This window comes from Falco rusticolus, chromosome 5 (genome assembly GCF_015220075.1).
Source record: "Falco rusticolus isolate bFalRus1 chromosome 5, bFalRus1.pri, whole genome shotgun sequence".
NCBI lineage: Eukaryota > Metazoa > Chordata > Aves > Falconiformes > Falconidae > Falco > Falco rusticolus.
The window spans coordinates 24,589,487-24,606,811 of NC_051191.1; the positions used below are offsets into that span (position 1 = coordinate 24,589,487).

At 36.7% G+C, this 17,325-nt stretch overlaps 1 long non-coding RNA gene across 1 annotated transcript in view; it reads left to right on the plus strand.

The window, feature by feature from the left end:
* The window catches only part of LOC119148809, a 121,126-nt gene that overhangs the window by 60,662 nt on the left and 43,139 nt on the right, over positions 1–17,325 (plus strand). The window contains exon 2 of the long non-coding RNA XR_005104491.1: positions 10,257–10,396. This is a non-coding gene — a long non-coding RNA (uncharacterized LOC119148809). The remainder of the gene's footprint in view (positions 1–10,256; positions 10,397–17,325) is intronic.

The window sequence follows — 17,325 nt, forward strand, 5'->3', positions numbered from 1 at the left end:
CATACCTGTGCTTGGGTTTTGCTGGATTGTGAGGTGCCTCCACATGCTACTGCAGTAAATGTCACCTTTCCTGGTGGAATCAGTGGAAGGTCATTAGATGGTGAATGGTTATAGGGATATGTAGCACCTAGTATAGAAGAGAATGAGGGAGCTGCCAGGGAAAGATAAGGCTAACAGGGAGGGATCTACTTGCTGAGTTCAAATAACATCACAAGTCCAGTTGGATTCAATCAGCAGAGAGGCTGTGTGCTTCTTTAGAGAAATCCAAAATTCAACTGGATAAGGGTGGGAGTCACTTGATCTTACTGAGATAGTAGGCCTGCTTTGGGGGGCTTACACTCAATGACTTACAGAGGTTCTTCAACCCCAATTCACACCGCAGTTCCATGTCTCTGTGATGTAATGTCCCAAGGCAAAATTTGGTGCCTGAAAGTGTGTGGATGGAAACGTGGGTAGACTGATGTAGACTTACAGAGAGCAAGATATAAAATATTCAAGTGTGGTGTTCACATCAGGTGGGTTTTCCTCCAAAGATAATAATAATAAAAAAAAGTGTAAAAACAAGTAGCAATTTCAAAGCTTAACAATACATTAACTGTTGATTACATAAAAAATCCCCATTATTTTTAGTCCAAGAGGTACAGTTATTGATTCCAGATGGTTTTTTTGCAAATTCTTAACACTTAAAACATTTAATGTACAAATAACACTTGACAGTCCACGTCTGGCTATAAAATGTCCAAAAAACCTGCAAACCTTAGTAGTAATTTCTCAGTGTTTACAAACAATGAAACTTTGAACCCTTTATATTTTTATGTTTGTTTTTCTACCTCTAGGGCCTGTAGCTTGTGTTCTTTTTCAGGAAACACCTGTCTTGTTTGGAAGTTCTAAAATAGAAGACATAAATTATACTCCTTGAAAACTTTTACTTCTTAAAAAGCATTTTACTTGTTTTAACTCCTGTAGTAGAGATGTATGTTACCTTTTATCTTGCCAGTTTGGTGCAGCTTTTCAAATGGCAAAATGACCTCTACTGCTGTAATTAGATGCAAATCACATTGATAATTCCTTTGGAATTTATTTTCTACTTGTAATTGAAATATAACTTCTGTTAGCTTTATGCTCTTTGCGAGTAGCCTTTCACTTCAGCTTCTGTGTTATGACACTTTTATTTTTGCAAGTTTCATTAGTTTTCCATTACTATTTTAATTGCTGTAGTATAGTAAGAGTGTGCCAGAGACTGTAGATGGATTCTGTTAAGCAGAGAAGACTTTTTAATAATGGTTGGCAATGACTATCTACATTTGAATTTACCACAAAATGCGTGTTTTCTGTACTATCTACATTTGAATTTACTACAAAATGTGTGTTTTCTGTAGAGAATATTTACAAAGTCTGGTTATTTCAATTATGCAAAATCTCCAGCTCTGTATTATTCAAGACTATTTTTTGAGAGGGTTTGGGTAATTTTTTCAATTCTTGTGATGAAAAATACTCGTTCTTGATGAAATATATTGATATATGCAGAAAGTGTATAAGAACTCAGACAACTGGATAGAGAACTGGAAAAGTTTGTAGAGAGCTTGTACAGTCGTGCATCTCTGAGAAGTACTTGGAAATCACACTCTGAAAGAAACAATAGATAAAAAAGTAATATCTGCAAGGTAGTCACAAAACTAACAGTGATGGGATAAGCATACGTATAACATAACCATGGTGTGAAAGAAAGATATAAATGTCCTGACCAAATATTGAGTAGATTTATATTACATAGAAAGAAGAAAGCCTTCACAATGAGTGTGATGAGACACTGGCCCAGGTTGCCCAGAGCAGCTGTGGGTGCCCCAAACCCTGGCAGTGCCCAAGGCCAGGTCGGATGGGGCTGGGAGCAACCTGGGTTTGTGGAAGGTGTCTCTGCCCATGGTGGAGGAGTTGGAACTAGATGGTCTTTGAGGTCCTTTCCAACCCAAACCATTCTGTGACTCCATGGTTCTATGGTTGCTGATTTGTTTACCCACAAAACATCATAGGGACTGGGAGGTTGCAAAAAAGTGTCACAGGTAAAACACCATAAGCACATAGGCTGAATGGCTGAGACTTTATATTTGTCACAGAGACTTTAAGGTGTCCTGGTTTTAGCTGAGATAGAGTTAATTTTCTTCATAGTGTGTTTTGGATTTGAGATGAGAATAATGTTGATAGCACACTGATGTTTCAGTTGTTGCCAAACAGTGCTTATACTGTCAGGTTTCTCATACTGCCCTGCTAGCGAGGAGGCTGGGGGTGCACAAGACACTGGGAGGGGACAGACAGGACAGCTGACCCAAACTGGCCAAAGGGATATTCCATACAATATGACATCATGCTAACCAATAAAACTGGGGGGAGCTGGCCAGGGGGCTATGGCCTGCAGCTCAGTGACTGGCTGGGCATCAGTCAGTGGGTGGTGAGCAATTACCTTGTGCATCACTTGTTTTGTATATTCTTTTATCACTATTATTATTTTCCCTTCCTTTTCTGTCCTATTAAACTGTCTTTATGTGAGCCCATAAGTTTTACCTTTTTTCTGATTCTCTCCCCCATCTCACTGAGGGGGACTGACAGAGGGACATAGTTTTCATTTCCTCAAGAGTAAAATAGAAAGATGTAAACAGGGAAGAGCTTTAAGGTGATTTTGGCCATAACATCCAATGCTTTCCATTCTGCAAGTACTTGTAAACATGGTTAATTTTGTGCATGCATTTGTTAGTAAATAAGCTGAGAATAAGCAACTTTGACACATCATAAAGTGAGGAGCTGTTTTCATCCATATACAGGTTCATAGTTGATACCTTCTCTGATTAATTTGCCCCTTTTGATCAGGCTTGTGTGTATGTGTGTCTTGATGTGTGTTTAAAATTAGTGTATTTCAGTATGTTTATTGTGTGAACCATATGTCTTAATCTGTTTTGAATATAAAAATAGATTCTTAAAAATATCTTTAATAACTATCTTGTAATTCTATTCTTATAAACGTTGGTGTTTAACAAGTCAAAAGTAAACTTTTAAGTTGACTGAGAAAAGATTAGGAAGCAGTTTTTTTCTCAGTTGGAGTTTCTCACTTTCAGAACCGGGTATTTAGAATGTCATCAGCTGGGGATGATGATACCTGAGGGCAGCTGAATTTAAGTTCTGTACAGAAAAGAGAAGAAGAAAGTATTAAAAAAACCTATTTCTCTCCCAATGACTAACCAGTTTTTCTAAAATAATTCTAAATTTAAGTGATTTCAATAGAATAGTGATTAAAACAATTAAGAAAACAAACCAGCTGACAAACAAATTGCTTTCAATGGCTTTCACAGGGAGACACTTTTGGCAGGGTATTGAGGAAAGCAGTATTTGGGGAAGCAGTTCAGGAAAATCCTCCTGGTCCTACTTAGAGACATTTGTCTTCCTTGATCTGAATGTTTAAATGTTTATCCCATCTGGCTTTCAGTTAGGGCACATCCCAGTACCTGTCAGCATAGGAGCCTTGGCTTCAGGGTGAAGTCTGAGTAACATGTGAGGGATACATATACACCCTGTAGAGCAGGAGTGACCACACAGTAACTAGCTTACTGTACGTTCACACCTAAACTTCCTTTAGACTAAATTTTGGTGCAAACTTGCTAGTTCATTGTTACCCCTTCCTCATTAAGGGTTACTAGTGAGTTTATTATGAACACCCACTCTATAATCCCTTCTGAGAATGTGCATGGGGCTCAAGCTATGCAGTGCTTTTGCTGGATCTTTGAAAAAGTGGTTTTGTCTCAATTTATCACCAATCCATTAAATACAAGGAACAACCATAACACTAAAATAGAAATTTCTAAGGCAAATTTCAATTTTGTGTGTGCAGTGCATACACATTGTTAAGATTTTAGAAATATGAATAATTTAGGCATGGAAACATGGGAAAGATGGGGAAAATAGAATCTTGCTCATTTGGCATCAAGAAGACAAATTATTAATTCAGCCATATCATCTAACTGTACCTTTACATATAATTTCTCTTCTATTTTCCAGTGCTTGGAGAGCCCAGGACATATGGTAATGCTTCTGAAGGGTTATAATTATCACAGAAAGGTCTGCAAAGACTTCTCGGTAAGCTAAGGTTGGACTAAAGATTAAACTAAAACAGAACTGTATACCTGAGAAGCTTAAGGCATTTCTATCGTTTCTGTTTCTATATAATGGAAGATAGTGGGCAGAATAAATGAAATACAACTGTTCTTTACTTTTTTATTTTCTTTAAGCAAAATACACATACTTTGTTTAAAATACTGAAATTTTAAACAAGTTCAAAAGGACACTGGTCTTGGGGTGTTTTGCCAATGTTTGTACTTTTGATAATGGTATAATTGAACAGATTGAGTGCAAGTCACCTATTCTTAGAAATAGTAGGGACATTTTATTTCTTGTTTCATTTATCATGACATTAATACTTGTGCTGTGTCTAACATCCTTTCTAAGACAGCATCCTGAAAACGTTTTTATCTTGTTTTAAAGATTTAATAATTTTTTAACATTTGAACAATGAATTATTGTTTCATGAATCAAAAGTGTCGTACAGTCTTCAAAAAGCACTAGACAGTTATAACATTTAAGGGCAGTTCATGATCAGTGAAATCCAGTCCCTGAAAGCAAATACACTATCAAACCACTGCTGTGGAGCTTAGAACCTCTGGAGAATGATTGAAGATCTTGGCAGGTGTCATTTACTATGTCATTTACCTTGAAGTTTCCCTGACTAGACGTCGTTACTTTACTAGCAAACTTCAGACTGTCAGGGTAGACAAATGTTCTGTCTCTCCGGTTCACTCAGCACATACATCCAAATTTATATTTGCCCCCTTGGGCAAAAGTCAGTGCTATTATCCATCTGTCCTGTATTTTCTCCTTGACCTCTCCACGATCACTTCCTGGTTCAATGGGATAGTTTAACTACCTGTGCAATTTTATTTTATCAGTCTTAGAGATCTTATGTGCACTTTCCAAATTCAGATAAGCAAGAAACTGGAATGAGGCCTAGTAGATGATAAAGAATTCTGCAGTTAATGGCAGGTCCTGCATGAAGCATAAAGGATTATTGTTTGAAATTTATATATGTCTTAATTCCAGAAATATATAGTTACATATAATGTATATAAAAATTCAATATATAGTTACACATAGCTGTATTCTTCAAGCAAATTGCCAGCATTTGCAAAAAAAAAAAAAAAAAAAAGAAAAAGAAGCTAACAGATGGTATGCTGCTCTTTGTTAAAGTCACACCAATTATGTAAGTCCTTTTACTCACAGTGTTACATTATTCTTTTTTTGAAGACCACAGGATAAAAAGCTATTGCTCATGTGAGACCTGCCCTTATTTCCTTTTGGTGTGCAGGACTTCAGTGAATCTGTTATGAACACCATTTCCTATTGAACTGTCATGACGAACTTGGAGAGATACCATCCAGGATGCAGGTGTTCAGGTCAAACGAGAGAGAAGGAAGTTCAAAGGCATTCCGTTCCACAATTCCCAATGCCGTAATGCCAGGACACTGTCACAGGAAGTCTCTGAAACACCCATGTGAGGGTGTGCTCACCCACTGAAATGCTCACGCATATTTCACAGCAGCTGAAAGTCAGAAAAATGAATGGATTTTATTCATTGGTAACTAAAAGACAACAATTTGTTCAGATGTATTGGGAAAGCATGCTCAATTGTACAAGAGTCTTATACTTTGTCTTCTACAAGATAGACATTAGCTTCATCATCCTATCTAGATTTTTCACTGTAAATTGCAATAAAAGGTGTTGTTCAATAAGCTTGTCTTCCTGGCTTATTTCTGATTGCATATAATACCTGGGAAACTCTTCAAACTGTGCATGTCCCTGTTGTTACCAAGAAAGCTAAAATTCTTTATGCTTTCCTCAGGGAAAGAGGGTTGGAATTAATTCTTCCCACCTCTCCTCCCTGGAGACATACGTAACTTGTGTGAGTTTAATGAAGTTTACTAAGATTTCTGTATATGTCATTAAGCAACTCTGTAAAACAATTACCATGTTGTTCTTCAGTGGTGTGTAGCTATCAGTCATACCCAAGCAAGCAGGCAGCTTCTCTGTTCACGTCGGCAGGTGATCTATACAAAGAAGGCATGCTTTATAGAATAGTTTGGACTGCAGTGTAATAGAGATGTAACGCATTGTTGAGATGTCAGTTTAAATAGAAGCCATTATGTCATCTAATAACAATTGCTATTTAGGCCGTAGGCACTGGTGCTAATATTAGCATGTGAGCAGTAGTAACTACATGTTGTATGTAGTAGAAAACAGAAAACATTAAAAGCAACAATAAAACAAAGTCCACGCAAATAAATAGCTGACGTCTAAGTAGGTCATCTTTTATAGATACTGAACCAAGAGGGAAGGTGGTGCCTACCTTGCCTAGTAAGATTTATTTAAAAAAAAACAAACAACAAAATGCAAAAGAACCCCTAAATATTTTTTAAACGACTGTGCTGCAAGATAGCAAGAAAAATAAGATTAAATCTTTAAATGTTGCAATACAGAGGTAAAATCACAGCGCTTTGCTGAAACTCTGTGGCTAGTACTGCTTCTGTGAGATAATCTTTTTCTGTGTGTGCATTATAATCAGCTGTGTGATTGTGTGTTTTATCTTCAGTTTCCAGAGCAGCATCTTAATGACCGCTGCCCAGGACTGCTGGCTTTCCCTAAATGTTCCCTGGAGTAACGTTTCACTTATAAGCATCATTTTAAATGTAGCCTTCTGTAGCACTGTTCTTGTGATCCTCAACCTCTGCAAAGAGGTTATGTTTTAAAAACATGTGGTGAATGCTGGCCACCTGTTAAGAGCTAATGATGCCAAAAGAAAGCCTGTTATATCAGGATATTTTCTTAGGGAATGTAATAAAAAAGACAGAAATCCTTCAAGCTGGAGCAGCGTTAAGGGTAACCTGTTTTGGACTCCGCCCTTATAAATGGTACTTCAAAGGTAGACATAATCCTCCTCAAAGAATTGGGTGAGGGTACGAACAGTGAGCTTCTGGCATGGTAATTGCAAACGTGAAATCTTTTGTGCAAGTTTTAGCTCCTATCTAGAAAGAAGATTGATTTAATCTTTCTTTTCCTCTAGAGAGTACTCGATTATAATAAAAAGATCTATAGACAGATTAAGATTAATCTGTTCAGTAATTGTGGGCCTGTCTTTTCTGGTACACTTGGCATACAACATTGTCAGCAAAACAGAATGGATGGTTTCCAAACCCACTTGAAAATTATGCCATTCTGGTGACAGAGATCTCTTTAAATGAACATAAAAGACAGACAGATTTAGATCTTCAGAATTAAATAAAGGGGTAAAATATACATAAGGATCAATATAAAGGTAAAAAAGCACTCCCATTTTCCTCTGTCTCTCCTGTCAAGATTAAACTGTCTTGGAAAGTATCAAATATATTTAGATATATTTAGATAACATCTAAATAAACCTGATGAAAATGCAGGATAAGATGGTTTTGGACATATTTGAATTTAAGTATGCAATCAGTAGATTTTAAAAGAAAAAAAAAGGCGTGGGGGTAGATAGAGTTACATATTGCTGAAGAAACTGGAGCCATAAGGTTATAACTTTGGCTTCAAAATGCATTTTTTCCGTGTTCCAGATGCCACTAGCAAAGTGGATAGTTTGGATCCACAGAGAAGAAAGGGTGTATTTGTGCCAACATATGTTTGACATCCTTTATTTTTGTTTGGCACCTAGGAGAACCAGTGCTTCTCAGGGGATTCAAAGTTAGGTGCCATTTTTGTAATTACCTACAGATGCATAAGTAGGATTATAGCAGACAAATGAAGAGCTTTTTTACATAACAAGGTGCACTTGTCTATATTTCTTCCTAATCAGTTACAGGGATTGCCATTGTTTTAAGCAGAAGTAGAAATTATAATGTCAGAAAATGTCTTGGCCAGTAACCCTATGCAAACTTTTTTTTTTCATAGTGATCAGCTAAATAACAACCGTGTATGTAAACGGTTCCTTTTCTTTCTTGAATTTGTCTGCATGTTGGATGCCTTATTCTTTTATTTGTGTTTGTACTGAGAAATAGTTTCTTCCATGACAGTTCAAGTGATGTTAGCAATGTAGTGAGGCGATTAGGTTATAAGTGACAAATGCTTCTCCTCAAAACTTCATGAATACTTCTGAAAATAAACATGAATATATAGCATATCTTAGCTCGTATAAAATAAATTTGGTGCAGAACTTTTCTTTCTTGAATGCCCTTCATTTTCATAAAGCCTGAGTGATTCTTCCAGCCTTGTTTTTATTTTGTTACCATCGTATTCAGTTTCAAACATGGAAAACAAAGACAATGCATATTACATTAGTAGAATATGTAGAAAATCAATCCTTTGAAGCTATGAGTGCTGTAAATGCTTTCAATGGAAATATAATCATAACCATAATTACTTGGTTTTGGAAGTAAAGAACAGTAGCATTTTAAAATTACTTTCTAAAATTACTCCTAGTGAAACAAAAGCAAAGCTCTATTATTAGAGAAACAACAAATAAACAGTATGATTACTATTTTTAGTCTAAAATGTGGTACTTGACTGCAATTGTATCTTGACTTCTGTAGCTTTCATTTTAGCTAAATGTCAATCATTAAAAGCTAAATGTCAATCATTAAATTAGAACCTGTAAAAAAGTTTTATACTGCAATATATTGAAAACTGAAGTGGTAAAAATATTTTTTCTAAAAAGTTGGTCTTTTATAAGAATCTTTCAATGAATCATCTTCTGATGTCTACCATATTTTTCAGCTAATCTCATTTCTCAAGTGACTTTCAAGAAGATGCTTTAAATGCCTCATTTCACTAAGTTTTACCTATTTTCTGTGGGTAAGAACTGTGTGTCTGAAAAGCTCTGTAGCCTCAGTGCACGAACTCAGGTGTTCGTTCTTCTCCTGAACCGTCACTGACAGAGGACGCGAGGAGGAGGCTGCGCTCCCGGTGCTCTGCAGTGGGTGTTGCCAAAAAAGGCAGCTCCAGCAGAGGGAACACTGAGTCCCATCTGACCAAAAAATCAGCATGTTTTGTCAAACTGCGTTTAGCAGGAATGCTATGCAAACATATATAATACAAATACAGTATGTAATACAGCAGGCAAATGTAACAACAAACCTGGAATTTTCAGCTAAAATGGATGTTGAATGCAAAATAGGTTTTACCAAAACATATAGCCCTTGACTTTGTCTACAAGGACAGAATCCTCCATTAAGTGCTGAATTGTTATGCAAGCAGTGTATTAAATTTTCCACTGAAGTTAGTGAAAACTGTTCTGTCTATTAAATGGAAATAGTAATTTAATAATGTAAATCTCTGTAAGAACAGCATCAATAACTCTGAATGAATTGGAAATTCTTGTCTCAGTCCAGGAAATGAGTGCTTCTGGGGTTAAGTGTTATTTTAAAATCAATAGACATACTATAAGATAGCAAGCAATCATCTGATACTAAATTCTAGTCTTACTGAGATGCTTCAGAGTGTCTAAATTTCATCGTAGTAGAACTGCTGTTCAACTAACATTTAAATAAGTAACTGTCACAAAGTGATTTCCAAAAATCCTCCTCTAAGTTGCCTATCTACATATGCTTACATATTTTCTGTAAGGCTGGTATTTTCCATAAGAGGAAAGACTGTAATGGATTCTAAAAGCATTAACTGTCTTCTAAAAGCATGTAATTGTCTCCATTTAATGTTTGGAACACTTAGGCATCTGCCTGATGATCCATGGACCAGACGTCCGAGTTTAATCCATTTCTGTGTTCAAAGGCTTAATACCTAACTTGCTAGGTCAATCCAGGAATATAAGCTGGGCCTTAGTACTGGCCTTTCAGCAGTTCCAGTTTTATCACGTGCATATGCTAATGACTGAACATTGCAGTGGAAAGGAATCTATAGCCATAGTAACTGTTCACAATTTCAACCATCTTGCATAAACAATCATCTCCCATAAGATATCTGGTTAGCCTTATTTTGTGCTGAAACTTAAAAAAAGAACATTTTTTCCACAATGTTCTATAACAAAGGAATGTGCGTTTTATTGCAGACATAATAAATCAGATCAGCATTTCTGTTGGGAAGTAATATTTCATGGGAACAGTAGCACAGAGACCTACAGTAAAGTTCAGCCTTGTAACTCTTTCTCTCATTGGTTTTTTTGTGTAACAAAACAGGTGTCATTGACATTTGGAGCCAACATTCATGCCCGAACAGCTACTTTCTAAACACATTTAACAAAAGACAAAAGCAGTCATTACTTTGGAGTTTCTTTTTTTATGGATTCATACCTTCTGGGGACAAGAGATAAATGAAGGTAAGATGAAACCTTTAGATGTTGTCTTCATTGGTGTTGACACTCTTCCTTGGGGGCTGACAGCTGCTAATGAATTCATTTTAAACATGACACACAACAAGAACAAAAATGTTTTGGTTTTGTTTCCTTCTTGAAGAAGAATAAGAATAGCAACTAGCATTGGTCATAATGGGAAAGCTAACCTGTACTGATTTGTGATCAAATAAAAACAATGAACGCATTCATGAAGAAATCATCACATTTTCCCAACAGATGAAACTAAGTTGGCTTGTTTAGTTGTATTCTGACATTCTACGCATTCATATATATATATATATACATATTTACCTTCATATATGCTGTAGCTATTAGCATGCCAGAAATACATCCAGAAGTTCAAATTCAGTGAACTGATTGACCAGAACTCAGGGATCTGTTGTCTTCTCTTCACCGGACAAAAGTACTTTTATTGTATTCTACCTTCCATCACTGAACTTCTGGCATGCTTTTTAGTATTTATATGAATTAAACTTCTCTTAACACTGCTTTGATAATGAGACTTTTACTTCTAATTTAAGGAAAACATTAATTAAGATTTTAGTTTTTCCACAGAATTTGAATTCTCTATTGAAAAGACAATGGTCCACATCCATAACTGGGTAGTCACTGAAATTCTTCTGCATTCATTTCAAATAAAAAGTAACTCAGTCTTATTTTGTGAATTAGTACAGTTTATCCTTGTCAGTTGAGTGTGATAGTTATCATAAATCTAAGGCCTGTCTGTGGCCCACTGGCTTATGCTTATTGATAACATCTGGTATGGTTAACTATACACTGTTAGCTAACTGAATGGCATATAATTATAATACATCCATGAAAAGATTTTTTTATGGTTTTCGATTGCATTAGCACAATACATGTAATGGCCAGTCCTGATTCCAGTCCTGTGTTCCTAAGTCTTTTCAGAAGACAAGCACAAATATAAATATTTCACTGAGTCAAAGAATATGGAAATACAAGGGTGATTTTTTTCAGCTGAATATGTATAAGTGTTTGAAACTAATTAATTTATACCACTTTCATGCATTATGAAATGAAAGTGTGCACAAAGCTCTTCCCACATGATTTGTGTACATAAAGATGCATGGAGCCTAATAAAGGCCATATACACCAAGTGTCCGCTAGAAAAGATCCTTGAACAGTAGAGGCAAGACTGGAGGGTAAGGTTAAGTGTGACAAAGAAGCAGCCTATGCCTTATCTGCAGAAAAAATTCAAGAGAACACAATGATGCTGTCTAGCCTTGACATACTTTGGAGAGTGGGGCAAAGCTCTGTAACACCACATGCCAGCCTGCTGGCTCCTGTGAGGGTGAATAAACCCAACTCTAGTTTTCATCACTTACATGTCAGTGATGTCATTCAAACGCGGTGAATAATTTATTTAAAGAGAAGACAGGCATGTAGATAGGATGTAATATGTTCTTCTGAAGGTGTGGTACACTCTACTAGAAAGTTTGCCTGCTACAGGTAAAATATTTTCTGAAATAAAGGTAAAGTTCTGTTGCGAAGAAATATGAGTCAGGTTATAAACAGCTGGAACTCAGAGGCAGGTAAGTACAGAAGACAGAGGCAGGTAAGTACAGAAGACCACTTTGCCTTTAGAAAACATACTTAGGCAGAAGTGTTTTCATGAATCTAGTGGAAAGAACATATGGGGCAAATATTCTCTGCTTATCCATTATTAACCTATCCATTGGTTAGGCAGAACTCAATTTAATTTACACCTTGGTAAACTGAGAACCAGCTTGTAAACTTCAACTATAGTAAGTATGTTTAAGTCTTCAAGACTTAATGGCAATTTAGATATATACTCAATTCCTTGACTGAGAGAATCAGCCTTGAGTCTTAATATAATCCTGACCAAAGCAGACAAACCAAGGAGGTATAACTTTGAAATAACATCAATAAAAGAGACATTAATATGTTAGCAATGGTTCAGTTTAAGAACAGTTGTAGTAGGGAGCTCAGGTGACCTAATAAAATGATAAAAATGGAAATGAAGCAGGGACCATAATTTTCCAAGGCAGCTATCAAAAAAACCCAGGGTTTATTATGGGTATAGACTTGCCTTGCATACTTAATTTTTTAGCATGTGGTCATATATTTTGTACAGACAAAATGTTACACTGAATTTCCTAAAAATATGTATATAAATAGAATAAATAGCAAATAAATAGGCAGAAACATAGAAATGTACTTAGTTAAGACATCAGCATAGAATAAAATTAGCTGCGTGTAATTCCGGATTGTTTTTGAAAATATTTAACTCGAAGGAATGAGCCTACATTCCTTGCCCTTTTCTATCAGGTGGGACTGCATTTGGGGCATAAAAACACACAGGATCAAAGTTTTCCCATATTAGTTTCCCCCTTGTGACACACTTTTTTTTTAAAAAAAAATATGTCTAATTTGACTTGCTACTCTTTGCTTTTTAATGAAATTCAGAAAGAAAAGAATGAGATAGCAATCTGAGTAGAATTAATTCTGCTGACAGAAATTTCTTACAATTTATTGAAATGTCTGTTGCTTTTTCCTGCAAAATGAATGCACTCAACAAAGCATAAAACCATGTTTGCAAGGTTCCTACTCTTTTCTGAAACAAAATTTGCTTGTGGTCAGCTTGAACCTGTTATTTTGTGGACTCTGTATTACAAAAAAAAGTCCTCCCTCTTTCTAATATTCTGCTGTTGTTGTAGCAGATCCTGCTATAAATTTGATTCTCAAAGGTGCTGCTTAACACAAAAATGTTTCATAGGGACATTTTTTCCCCCAGGCTCCTTTTTGTCGAATGCAGTTTCTATGTGCAGATACTGATTTTTACAAGTCTATTATTTCCTTACTCTCTGCTCTGATCTATATCCAGTCTGCCTGCAACTTTTTGCCGTCATTGGAAGGTAGTCGCAATATTTTAAGCAAGCACGTTTGATGTAAAAAGCTGTGTGCTGGACTTGCACATTTGAAGGAGATTATTTTGTGCCTCTTTTTATTGCCAACAGAGATTTGAAGTAATAGCAGCCATTGTTAAAGAGAATGGAACATAAAATAAACTTTTATTGCTCTAGAAACAGTCTGTGTTTCTTACCTTTCCATAGTGATACATGAGACCGCTGCACGCTTTGGCAACGGATATCTTATAAAACATTTATTTTTTTTGAAAACATCAGGCAAGTATATGCCCTTTTGTACTTATATCTGCAAGAAAGTACCATACACACTTAAAATCTAAGCGGTTAAACAGCATTTAACTGTTTAAACCAGCAGTTCCATCCTTCTCTAAACTGCTATACTTGTCAGCTGTGGCAAAATTTACTGCTAGAGAAAAGTGTCCGGAGTCACATCTGTTGCTGTTAAGCTTTGTATAAATGAGATCACACCTCCTGATCTCTTCCTAGTGATAGTGCCAGCGCTTAACACATTGCTCAGAAGTTGGGACAGGACACAGAGTAAGTTTTTAAAGTTGCACAAGAAATACTATAACCTCTGGCTTTCTGGATGAAAAGTCATGGAAATGTAGATTGATCTTAGACACAGTTGTGTTGGGTGGAGGAGAAAAATGTGACTTCAAGTACATATAGGTATGGTTGGGAGCGACAGAACCTCAGCCCTACCCTTGTGCACTTTGGGAATGAGCCTGTTACTACTGAATAGATACAATGCAGAAAAATTACTCTTAAATTCTTGTCCTCAGCATGCAATATCAATTGTCTATTCATCTTCTTCCCTGCACTGTGTGCTTCAAAACCCAGGGCCTCAAGTCATACAAACTGTGCAAGACCAGTCAAGCAATGTCACTTATTCTCTGTGTGCTCTCTGCGAACTTCATACCTTCATCCGCTGCCATTGTCACTCCTCATGCTTTTTATTCCTTATGCATTGAGATTCAGATTTTGGAAAACAGCTGCTTTTGCTGTGAAAGGCCATTGTTCATGATGATTAAGACGTACACAGTGACATTTTTTAGACATATAAGAGACAGTCCTTCTCTCAAAGATCACACAGTCCAAGAGCTAAGAGGAAGGAAACCAGTAGTACATGGGAAGGCAGTAGTCATAGCAAACACAAGGTGGTGGTGGTTGTGGTTTTGGTTTTGTTTCTGTTTTTGTTTCTTTCTCTCTTTGCTTCTTTCTTTTCTTTCCTTTTTTTTTTTTTTTTTTTTTTTTTTTTTTAAGCAGCCAGTAGTATGGGATGGCTGGGACAAGTTTGGCTACAAGATCAGGGAGAGGAATATATCATGCATAAAGCAAGCTGGTATTCAAAGGTCTTTTTGTGAACACCTGCAGCTGCTCTGCTGAGTTGAACCTCCAGCTAGCTTGTGACTGCTACTTCACCAGCTTTGCCAGCTTGTAATGGAGGGCTCAGTGTGTGATGCTGGGACTTCAGCTACCACAGGACGCCCTGCATGATCCTGGGCACACAGCACAAGAGAAGACACCCCTGTTGGACCCCATTTTTTCCCTCCCTCCCTGCCATTGCTATATACTCAATTTTCTATCTATACTGTGGAGGCTCTGTTTCTGGGTGGCTACTCCCTGCATTTCCTTTGATCTACCAGCCTAGGCTTTTATTTCCTTTTTTGAGTGCTTAATAAAAGGCAGAGGTTTACTTCTTACTGGAGAGAAACTGGAGGAGGGAAATGTGTCAGAAAATATCTGTGTGGCATTGGTCCTTTCCATGTTATAAATAGCACATATCCTTAGTGAAATAAAGCATTTACACCCTCGGAAGGAAATCTGATCACTCATGGATTAAAAAGGAGACATCTCCTAACCTTCCCAGAAAGTGGCTGATGGAAAAAATAAAAGTTTTGGGGGTGGAGATAAAAGTTCATTCTTAGGTTAGATTCCAAATGCTATGTAAGATCCTGAACCGCATTTGGCTTTTATGTTATAGCTGAGACTGTGTTCTTACTGCCTGTATAAATCTTTAATCATGAAGACCGTAATTTCCTCTTCCACACAGAACTTGTCATTAGTTGTTTTTAGTGCAGTGACTTGTGTGTTTAACATTGCATTTTTGTAGAACAGTGAGACTCACTGTGATCTCATTTAAACTGAGACACAAGTCAGAGATAATTCTAGTTAAATCAGTGCAAATATGACAATAAAAAACATGGATGAAAAAAGCCTGAGGTTTTTAATATTGAATATATGCACCTTCAGTAGTGTTACCAAATAAGAAATAACATGGATGACAGTAAAAAGGAGTACTTCGTGCTTATAACAGGGTTACAATTTAGATTTTCAGAATAGTTTATATAAATTTAATATAATTTCTGCTGGAGAAAGGCAAATTGCAAAAGGTCAGTGAGACAGAAACTTGTGTTCCTTGCCTAGAGGGTGTAGATTCTTGCTGCTAAACTGTTTATTCTTGTCTGGTTTGTGTATGTGATTTCTTTGTGATTTATTGCTGGTGAGAGGAAGCCTATATATATCAGAGAACAGTTTTGGTACCGTCATCCAAATGCATCTTTTGTGGTTTAACCAGATTAGTTTGGTCTTGCGTGAATGGTCAAGACAAGTTCAGGTTCATTTGCAATGTTATTTCTGACTTCATATGTGACTGTGGGCCTTTGTGCTGGTGTGTAATAGCAGGTAGAGATGATATTTATGTTTCATGGTTCACCATAGAGCTTATCAGCACTCAGTCTTAATGGACTTGCAGACCTTTCCCTCAGTAGATTGGAAGGACAACTCAACCTTCATTTCTTAAAGAAGAGGAAGGAGAAGCACCATCTTTCACATACATTTAGCAAGCAGTCCCAATATGCAGGTAAAGATAATACAGAAACAGGCTATAAAACCCTAACACTGTGTTATCTGGTGCTTTCTACAGCATACATTTGTGTAAATCTGAGGTAAACCTCCTACAGTCCCATTAAAGTCAAAGAAGACATGCAACAGGCAGAACTTGATTCCTTTGGCCTCTAGGCATTTATCTAGGGCTTAGATGAGCAGTCCTTTGGAGGTATTATCTCCACGGGCTGTGGAAGGGACCTAGGATGTCTAGCACACCCACACTTCAGCATTTAATTTTTTGGTACCTAAGATACAACGTGAGTTTCTTCCACTGTTTCTACTGCTGGCATAAAACTGTTGGGGTTTATTGCATCATCCTCATTCTTTGAATATTTGTCATTTTTACATTGTTATCACAACCTTTTCTTTCACTAACTGACATATGGAATTCTCCAGTAATGACCTGAATCTACAAGGAGACATGATAATTACGATTTGCTGCAATATTTCAGTGGAATATTGTCATTAAAAATTTCATGTTTAACAGGTTTTACTCAGTTTTACTTGCTGCTAATTTCAGTAGTCAGCAAAGGTTTTCTGTGTTCAAACCAAACCTGAAACACTCTCTTGACCTGCTTTTCATTGGAATCCAAGTGAAATTACAGACCACCAATTAAAAAATCATTTCAGTGTGCTGATTTATTTTGCTTTCTGCTTTTTTTGTGGTTTTGCACCCAGCTACAGGCTCAAACATGTGGTTTTGTAATTGCGATATGCTGGGAAAGTTCAGAGTGCTCATTGGCCTTTTAGTTTCTACTTCCACCTGTGTGCTCGTATGTCTAGCATTAATAAATTGAACTGCAAGTCACACCAAATAGCTGGCTTGAAGTTTACATCTACATTTTCTTTGAATTTGCACCATCTACGTCAAATCTGCTTTTCAATTACTAAGACCCATCAACAGATTATTACAAGAAGTGAAGAACTACCAGGCTTTGTCCTCTTAAACGGACGTTTACTCTTCAACCATATTTCTTTTCCCCTCATGTAAATTAGAAGCCCCTTAGAGCAGGATCCCATGACGTGTTTGTGTACTGGCTAGCATATTGAAGGCCTGCTTTTCATAAGGGCCTTTAAACTTCAGTTTAATAACAG